The sequence below is a fragment of the Vigna unguiculata genome, chromosome 11 (assembly GCF_004118075.2).
Source record: "Vigna unguiculata cultivar IT97K-499-35 chromosome 11, ASM411807v1, whole genome shotgun sequence".
In the NCBI taxonomy this organism is placed as follows: Eukaryota; Viridiplantae; Streptophyta; class Magnoliopsida; order Fabales; family Fabaceae; genus Vigna; species Vigna unguiculata.
This window is the reverse complement of record NC_040289.1, coordinates 22,584,268-22,594,512: the sequence shown is the minus strand read 5'-3', so window position 1 is coordinate 22,594,512 and position 10,245 is coordinate 22,584,268.

Genomic DNA, 10,245 nt, shown 5'->3' with positions numbered 1-10,245 from the left:
ATTTTTTATCTTATCATAATTTTATGCAATTATGTTCAACTGATATATGTCAATTAAATATTTTTCATGTCTCACATTTGAATATTTCTATTTTTTTTAATATTTTTATTTACTGTCTATTTTCCTTTAACATGAGAATGTTTAAACTTTCAATCTAAGTGTTCAATAGCATAAATCTTTCATTTACTGGATAATACAAATTTACTAGATAATACAAATTTTTGTTTCATTTGAAAAATTATTTTGTTTCACTAAACAACTTTCGTTATTTCTCAACCATTGACTATGTTAATATTTAAAAGTTGTTTTAGATCTCTAAAGTATTTTTCATTTTATCATACCCTTAATTATACATTTTTTTCCTTTATATGATTTCATTCAATAGTTTCTCGAATTGTTTCTAACATACACATTTGATAATTTTTTAATATTTTTATTTGTTGTTTATTTTTATCATGTAAAATATTGTTTTGATATATTTTATGTGATTATTTTTTATTTTCTAACTCGTTATTATACTGTAATTTTGTTACTATAGTTGTATAAATAAAGTTTATTACTATAATATAAAAATTTAATGTAATTGTCATGAATTTCTTTTATCGCAATCCAACATATATTGAAGTTCAAAAAATACAATATCTATAACATCTCATTTAATAGTCCTGTAACTACTAAACACAATATTAGAAAAAGATACTTCAAAACAGATAGTAACTACAATATTTAAAATATTGTTACCGTCATCCCAAAAGAACAACTATAGCAGATATTAAAAATGTACACAACTAGTCCTACTGAACAAAAACTACACTTAAGCATCCAAAAGAATTATCTTTTCTTAGTGCTAAGCTCTATTGATCAATATCATGACTACTCCTAAGTGGAGCGTCCTCACCTGCAAACATATCTGCTCACACAATTACGTCATCATCACAAAAGGTAACAACCAACTACAACAACAAATAAGAAACAAAGGGTAAGCTCATAATTATCATGCCAACACACCTCATACATGACCATTTGTGCATATGAATAACAAACATTGACTCGACTATCCGGATACACGCATCAAACATCGGATCCCCTGGTGGTTTGCACCTGTGAATGATTCCCAAACTCTTGAGAGTTTAGCCTCAAGGGGTTATCACCCAACCATTAACAAGGTAAATCCCCTTCACACCTAGGACTTGATCAAATCCAAAGGCTAGGATCTCCATCATCTCTTCACCACATAATGTACTCTACTCTACTTGAGTTTGAGTAATTATTAGAGAAAGGATACCAATCCAAAAATGAATGATTACGTTGATGCACACACTACACTTCCACATAGAATTTCTCCTTCAAAATTCTCTATACATGACCAAAACAAGACATATCTAACTCATAATCAATTTGTGCCAAGATAACATATATTCCATAGAATTCAAACAATCATATTAATTATACTCACACAGATAAAACAAGCAGTGAATCAGAATTGGCAGCGCTCAGTGCCAAACTTCAGCGTTGAGCGCCAATTGCCTCGCAATTTTCAACGCTTAGCGTCAAGTCCAACACTTAGCGTCCTTAAATTAAAATCCTCCTAGACCTGCAGAGGTCCCAAGGCTAAGGCACTGCCCGACCAAATTGGAAGAAAAGAACATGTTGTAATCGCTTAACTTCCAAACACGTCTCTTTGCGATTCTCTGATTACTATCGTGAACAACCGATGTCTACAATAATATTGGTCATTAATTGAGAGTGAAATTAATTGATCTTGAAATTTGGTTCCCCTAACTAATAAACACAAACACGTACCGTATACATTGGATGTAAAACAATCCTTCGCACATGTTGATGCAACTTCCTTTCATTATGCATCAAGAGGTTACATCCAAACATAACTGCCTATATTCACGAAACACACCAAAATTTAATTTTTTCCAATTATTAACATATACCTATCAAATAATATGAATAAATAATAAATTACCATATTGCAAACATAACCCATTGGTCGAAAACCCATACAATCATGTGTGGACAATATTTGACCATTTATCACCGCAACAATCCTTCAACAGATCATAATTCAAGTTACTAAAACATGTAAAAAACAGAAATTTAATTAAACAAAATATTATTAACTATTGTATTGATGACATACCTATAAGGACAATCTACCCGAGTAACCGTCCGGTAAAGCTTAACCACATCAACACGCCCTCCGATACCACAGTTTCCTTGACTGGGCGCAACCCATGGTACAATTGCCAACAATTCAGCACAATGGACATCATGAACTGGGTTGTCTTTATCAATATTATCAGGCACGTCATGCAAAGTTGGTGACTTTCCATTTCCATCCCCACCAACTTCGGCTTCATTCTCAACTCCACTGTCATCAGAAATATCCACCGCCGTGTTACCTTCATTTGCATGACCTTCATGTTCATGAAGTGCACCAAAATCTTCACCCACATCTTCACCCACTTCATGATCGCTTACGTCTGCATTTTTTTCGGTATTGCAATCTGAAGTTTGGCCCTTATCATCACAAACATTATCCTTTTCAACGGGCTGACTTTCATTCCTACTAAAGACCTCATCCTCCAAAATCTTCAATCTTTTCTTTATCTCCATTATTTCAATCTCATTGCTGTGAATTTTTTTTAACCAAACATCACCCGTATTGGAAACCCCAGGTTCTTGACCACCTTCACTAACGCTTGTAAGATTTAAAGCCACCCTAACAAGTTCATTACTTTGATCTTCCTCAGTCAAAGCCCAATCAAAAATCAACTGCAATGTAATTTAACTAATAATTAAATGAATTGTTGTTATATAAAAAACTTCACCAACCCAAATAAATCGCTAAGGAATGAAAATTAAATAAAAAAACTAAATTACATTCGGTTCAATGAATAGCCTCTCGATGCTTGAAGTCCTTAACTTCAAACTTGGCCATCGTAAAATTCTGGGGAACACTATGTCCCTATCATCTGCTCCCAATCCTAACCTCTCAAAAGCCCAAATCTACAAATAACAAATGTGACATCATTATTATCAAAACAATAAACACAATAAATATAAAACAGATCAAAAGATTCAAATACAATAAAATTCAGCGTACCTGCAAAACCACAACTGACCCTGCCAACGTGATGTTGTGGTCATTTTTTTTCTGGCTATGAACCCCATAAGCACGACTTAATTAGTTAACCAAAAAACTGTGCACTGCACTCCCCCAATTGAACTTAACCAAACTATCAATATCATCTAATATTCCAAAAGGCATATTGCAAATAACTTTTGAATTCCTAGGAAAATACAAGACGGCAAAGCACAACAATATATACAGACGACAAACAATATCTACATCATCATGCTCGGTTCCTATTACACTCCTAATCATGTTTGTTATACCTTTAATACAAATTCTTTGACCACAAAAGAGTGAACCAACTAACCCACATGCATATGCATCAAATTGTACTTCTTCACCAACAACACCTAACCCCAGACTAAAACATACATCAACAACAGATAAAGGTACAAAATGCTTCCATATGTGAAACGATTGTTCACCGTCATCCCATCGGCTAAGTAGCTTAACTAATAGAGGACTGCAGATATCTACAGACCTCTCTAACTCCAGACACCATTTGAAAGGGGTGACTCCAATACGTCTCCGGTGTCCATCAGTCAACCCATTGTTTATCTCCACAATGTGCTTTGTGTCCACAAAATTTATCAACCGGACCTTCCATAAAATTTTAACAATTAAACTAATGCTCAACAATGAAATTGGGATGCACAATATAACAATTAACAGCACTAACCCTGTCTTCTTCATCGAAGTCTTGTTTTTTCCCAACCTTTTTCCCCTTTCGAGCCATGCTGAAAAAACAACCTACAAAGAATTAAGTGAATACACACCAATTAAAAAACCAACAACGTTATTCAAAAACAAGCATTACCTTAACTTATAGACAAAAACCTACACAGATCATTATATGGCCTTTCATCCATTTACAAACGGCTGAGGCAACTCTTAAAAAAATTAACTCAACGAACACAAAGTCTTTTATTATCATAATACCCACACGAGCAAAAAATACGCTAATCACAACTACATCTTCTTATACAATGCAGTAAGAATGTAATTCCGGAACGTCGAGGGTTTGGGTGTAAAGAAAACACAACCTTAATAACGAACCGCCGAAGTCCTGATTCTACCGCTTCCTCCCTTCCCAAGTTCGGATTTTTTTAGGGGTTCCTTCTTCCACCAACGAACACGCGAACGAACAAAACAACAAAGGTATGCCAATCAAATTTGGAAACCCACGCCTCCTCGTTAACCCGCTTCTTCTGCTGCACAAGTTCCTTTCCTTCTCCTTCTGCTAACAACTTCGCATTTTGTACAACATTTTCCGTCGGTTAAGTGAAAATATCTCCGCTTTAACAAAGCCGACGGCACCGCACTGCTTCGAGTGGGTTCAGAAGTGGTTCGGGTAGTCTGAGAGAAAAGCGCTCAGTGAGGGGTGAGTGAAAAAAATGAAAACTTTGGGTAACTGAGTTCGAGATCGCGTGTTGGCTCCTCACGCGCACCGCAGGACGTTTTCTCTCTCCATAAGACCCATCAGAAAACTGTCAGAACCGTCACCTCATCCCTTCATTTTCTTTTATTCAAAAACGATTTTTTTTACCCACGTCAGACTGCCACGTAGGCGGGTAAAAACCAGGTAAAAAAAACTAGGTCAGAGTATCATTTTCCTTCCAACTATTTCTAACAGTCACCAACCCTTCTCGAGCCCTTCAATTCTACGAACGCCCAGAACCTACCACCCCCACATCATTTAAAACCTAGCCCAATAACCTTTAACCCAAACCACACACAACCGGCCCACTACCCCTCTAATTCTCACTTTGGGGGTTTTCTTTCTGCACCCCCAATTTTCTTTTGCACCCTAAATTTTTGTGATGTTCCATTTATGTCATTCAAAAATTAAATGAAAATTAAAAAGTGAATTAGGTAAAAGTAATAGTTAAGAAATTATGAAGTTACAAAGTAGGTGGTTGTCTGAACAAATATCATAAGTGATGGTATTTGCTATATATTGATGCGTTGCATCCCCAAATTTGCCTTTCACTTTCACCAAAAGAAGTTGAAGGCATTTTCTTCTTTTCTTCTTGTTATCGTTTCTGAGGATTTTCATTTCGCTTCATCAATGTGGTCATGTATTATCGGGTCAGTTTCTTGATATTTCACCAACCTTCATTCATTTCATTTCGACAAAAAGGTATGTATTCATTTCGTTCTAATGTTAGATTTTGATTTATTTCGAATGATAAGTATGCATTTGAGGTGGTAAAATGTTAGAATGTAACAAAAACTAAGTTCATTGGTTTTTAATTTCCTCTGGAGGTCAACTTCCGGTTTGCAAAAATATTGGATATTGACTTCCGGTTTGTCCCATTGACGGAAGTCATTTCTTGAAAACAAAACCCATAGATGAAAGTAGACTTCCAAAAAACAAAAAAACAAAAAAACAAATACTTACACTTTCGAAAGTCAACGTCCAAAATTGTTCTTAATCAGAAGTCGACTTTTGATATTTAACTCTCTCGGAAGTCATGTTAATTATATCCATACCCTTTGAAAGTGGACATCCAAAAATATAGTTAATTGGATGTTTACTTCCAGTATTTAACTATCTCGGAAGTGCTTTGTACATATCCATAGGCTTCCAGAAGTTGATATCCAAAAATGTAGTGGACAAGATGTCGACTTCCAATTTTAATATGTTTCTTGATAGTCGATTGGGTGACAAAAGTGTAATTGTCATGTTTTCGGAAGTCTACTTCTGGTTAAGTAAGATATGGAGAATTTTTATTTTATTTTTATTTTTTTGTTGATATTTTTTTACGGTTTACAATTTATTTAGGCTTTATTTTATTTTTATTTATTTATGCTTAATTTTTTTATTTACTTATGCTTAATTTTATTTTATTTATTTATGCTTAATTTGTTTTTCATTTATTTATGCTTTATTTTATTTTTATTTATTTATTCTTTATTTTATTTTTATTCATTTATGTTTTATTTATTTTTGCTTTCTCTTCTTTTTATTTATTTATTCTTACTTTTTTATTTATGTTTTATTTTATTTTATTTATTTATGTTTAATTATGTTTTAGTTTATTTATGCTTTAATTTATTTTTATTTATTTATTCTTATTTATTTTTATTTATTTATGTTTTACTTTACTTTATTTATTTATGATTAAATTTTGTTTTATTTATTTATGCTTTATTTTACTTTTATTTATTTATTATTTATTTTTGTTTATTTATTTATGCTTTATTTTATTTATATTTATTTACTTTTTTATTTTATTTATATTTATTTGTGCTTAATTTTAATTTTATTTATTATTTTTTATATTTAATTTATGGTTTCATGAATATTATTGTTTTCTTTTTATATTTTTTATTGTATAAAAAATTGGTATTAAATATTAATGTTAGGTTATAGGTGGTGAAAATTATATAGGATGGATAATCTCCCCTTAACTTTTTCATTCGAGTTTCATCTTAGATTTCTCTTCTTTTATAAATGAGATGTGCGAGGGAGACTATACAAATAATTTTATGACTATGAATATCAGCAAGAGTTGGTGATGATGGAGCAGTTTCTCCATGAGCTCTTGATGAACCAGCTTCTCCATGAGCTGATGGACCACCATCTCCATGACAACCCTTACCTCTTTTCCGAGCGGGTATCATAGGTCTACATTTAGGCTCCTGCTTAGAAGCCTCAATGTAACATCTCGTCATGATATTACTGATTTTCAATAAATATAGAAATAAATTAACAACACTGCATTTAATAATACTTCATTTTCCCAAAACGCGAGAAAAATTTAAATCTTTATTAAATAATTAAACAATGTTTCAATCCATCAGTCACCAAAACCAAAATCAAATGTTATAATAGCACCCATAAGGGTTTACAACTGATCTCAAAACCAAAGAAAAATAAAGCATAAGATTTCCCCGAGCTATCCCCTCTCCGCAGCTAAGCTTCACCAAAACCACATGCATTAACATCATCTGCTCACGTGTACCGTGTACACGATCATCGCCAATCACAAGCAGATAGGGTGAGCTTAACATATAAAGCATATAATAAATTACAATTATATACATATTCAACACATCACTATAGATAACACAAACATCCCAAATGACTTCCATCTTTTGAGTCCTACCACTTGGCCACAACCAGGTTATTCGTGTTCTACGTCTTCTAATGATTACTTCAAGATGATTTGCTGTCATCCCGAGCCACAACTCAAGAGATGTTATTCCGAGCCACAACTCAAGGGTTCCTCGTGTTCATCCGCCATCCCGAGCCACAACTCAAGAGATGTTATTCCGAGCCACAACTCAAGGAATACCACGTGTTTAACCCCTATCCCGAGCCACAACTCAAGGGATATGTTCCGAGCCACAACTCAAGGAACACCTGCAATCCCACCTTTAAAGCATCACTAAAAGCCTTGTAGAGTACACCTACGAAATTAACATCTCCAAGCTGCAGCAGTATTAATCGCCTGGCGGGGGACACGTGCCACCAGGCGCTGCCAGCTCCCAGACCGCCTAGCGGGTGTCGCATACCGCTAGGCGCACAACGCCTATAGATCATCCTCGCTGCAGGTTCCGCCTGGCGGAAGGTCACTCACCGCCAGGCGCACGCGGTTCAACAGTCCCCTGTTTGGAGGCCATCGCCTAGCGAAACCACTCATGCCACCAGGCGCACGCGAACCAGATGCCCTCTGTTTACCCATCTCTCGCTTGGCGGATTCACACCGTTACCAGGCACCACATCAGTACAGAAACACTCAAATTTGGGTTCTCCAACTCGGATTTTCAAGGTTCACAGATTCTAGCACATACTGCACTTCTCACTAAATGTATCACAACAATTTTCATAGACTTGGCTAGTCACAATGTACCTACACTCATTGGAGTACCTTAATTGAAACCATTTTCACTTTCTAACTCCCGTAAGTTTCCCCTACTCACGATTCCAATCCTGTATTAGTGTTCCTACTACTATTTCCCCTACTCATCTTCACATAACCTATCTACCATTTAGGTAGTTTCATTTCATTGACTCACAATCCTATGACTCTAGGCTCCATCATAATGAACCCATTCTCACAAAAAAACCTTCCTCAGACCCTCAATTCCCTCTCAGCCAAGAAAACACAACCTATGCACTGGCGCCTAGCGGCAAGCTTCGCGCCGCCAGGCGGTGCATCAGTTCTGGAAATTTCCAAATTTTCGCACTACACCAACCATATTCCAAATCTTTGCCCAGTTCTCACAAATTTCACATACAGAAAGTCTCTTATATGAACTGTACCTACTCCATAATTTCCACACAAGTGGATTTCACAGTATCAAATCCCCCAACTTTTCAACCTTAATACCTAGTTGCACTGTATCATTCAATTAAACCTCAATTACACGACAATCAATAGTATTTTCAACATCTGATCATAACTCAATAATTATTACAGATTTTTCCCCGATTAGAAATCAACCAAAACCCCAAAAACATAGAAATCGAGACCTTTCGCTCGTGTCGCCTGGCGGCTGGATCAGCACCGCCAGGCCCTTCATCCAAAAACCCAGAAACTGGTATAGACCCTAAGCGTCGCCTGGCAACCGGGAGTGTGCCGTCAGGCAGTCCCTTCCCAAAAACCCCAAAATCAACTAAACATATTGGTCGCCTGGCGGGAATTCATCACCCGCCAGGCGGTTTCTGGAAAAATTCCAAAAACTCAAATTCACACAAAAACCAAAACAAGATCATTCAATTCATCATATATTGCATATCACTAACAAAATGAATACAAAATCGCGGAGTGCAACTCCCCTAACCTGGATCCTTTAGCTTAAAACTTTAACAATTGAGAAGTTCTCCTTTGATCACCAAACCCTCCTTGGTTCCTCTCTATTCAGCCCCTACACCTCACTCAACCTCACCACTCTCAATAATTTGTGCCCTCTTTTCTGATTAAGATTCCAGCTTTATGGTCTGTTTTGCAACCACCCTTGGCTGCCCATTCCTCTTGGGTTTACGTTAACCCTTAACATTCAAATCAAAACCCCAAAGTGGCAAAAATAAAGTTTAATTTGAGTTCTCCAAGACTTGAACCCATAACTATGCAATTGCCAAATCAATGTCAACCATCATGACAATTTATATTTCATTCTAACTCTCACAATTCAAACATTATCTCATACAAAACATGATTAGACATATTATCAAAATAATAACAATTAAATCCACACCATTGGCATACATAGGACTCAAACCCAAGTCCTCTCACACAATTAAAATACTCTCAACCACTTGACCTAGTACTTTTCCACGTCATACCAATCAAAATTTAATGTCATAAATGCTCTTCCCTCCCGTATTTATAATTAATTAATTAAATTCCATGGGTCTTACACTCAACATGTAAAGAACTTGCATCGCCATGATGTACATATGCTCCTCTTATCCTAATCGTGTCTATAATTAACAAATTGAAAAATATATTAAAATTATAATTAATTAAAATTAATTACGATTAGAAACACCTAAAATAATTATATAAAAATTAAAATATTTCACAAATATAAAAAATAAACAAAAAATTTAAAATATTAAATAAATGAGAAGTTGATATCCAAAACAAGAAAGTTACATCTGAAAACAAATATAACCGGAAGTCCTCATCCGGAAATCAAAATCCAGATTCGTAAGCACAATTTATCGAATGTCGACATTTGAAACAATCCTTCATTGAAAGTCGACATCTGGTGAACAAAGCCCACTTTCGAAAAGCTATGCGCATCTTTAATTTGCATCACCGAAAGTTGACATGTGATGCGTCTAATAACCTTATGGAATTCGACTTCCAGTGAGGGTTTTAAAATCATTTTCCTTTATTACAAAAGTCCACTTTAGTTATGGTGGCTTTGAATTACGGAAGGTCACTTTCGGTTATGTTGGCTTACGAAAGTCGACTTCCAATTTTGAATGCCTTACGAAAGTCGACTTCCGGTTTTGGTTTCAAAGTTTCGATAGCGAAACTAAATGATACTAAGCATTTATTCTCATAGAGATTTTACATATCTATACATGGCAGACAAAGCGGCAAATCACAAAGAGGAAGAGGAAGACCAATTTACTT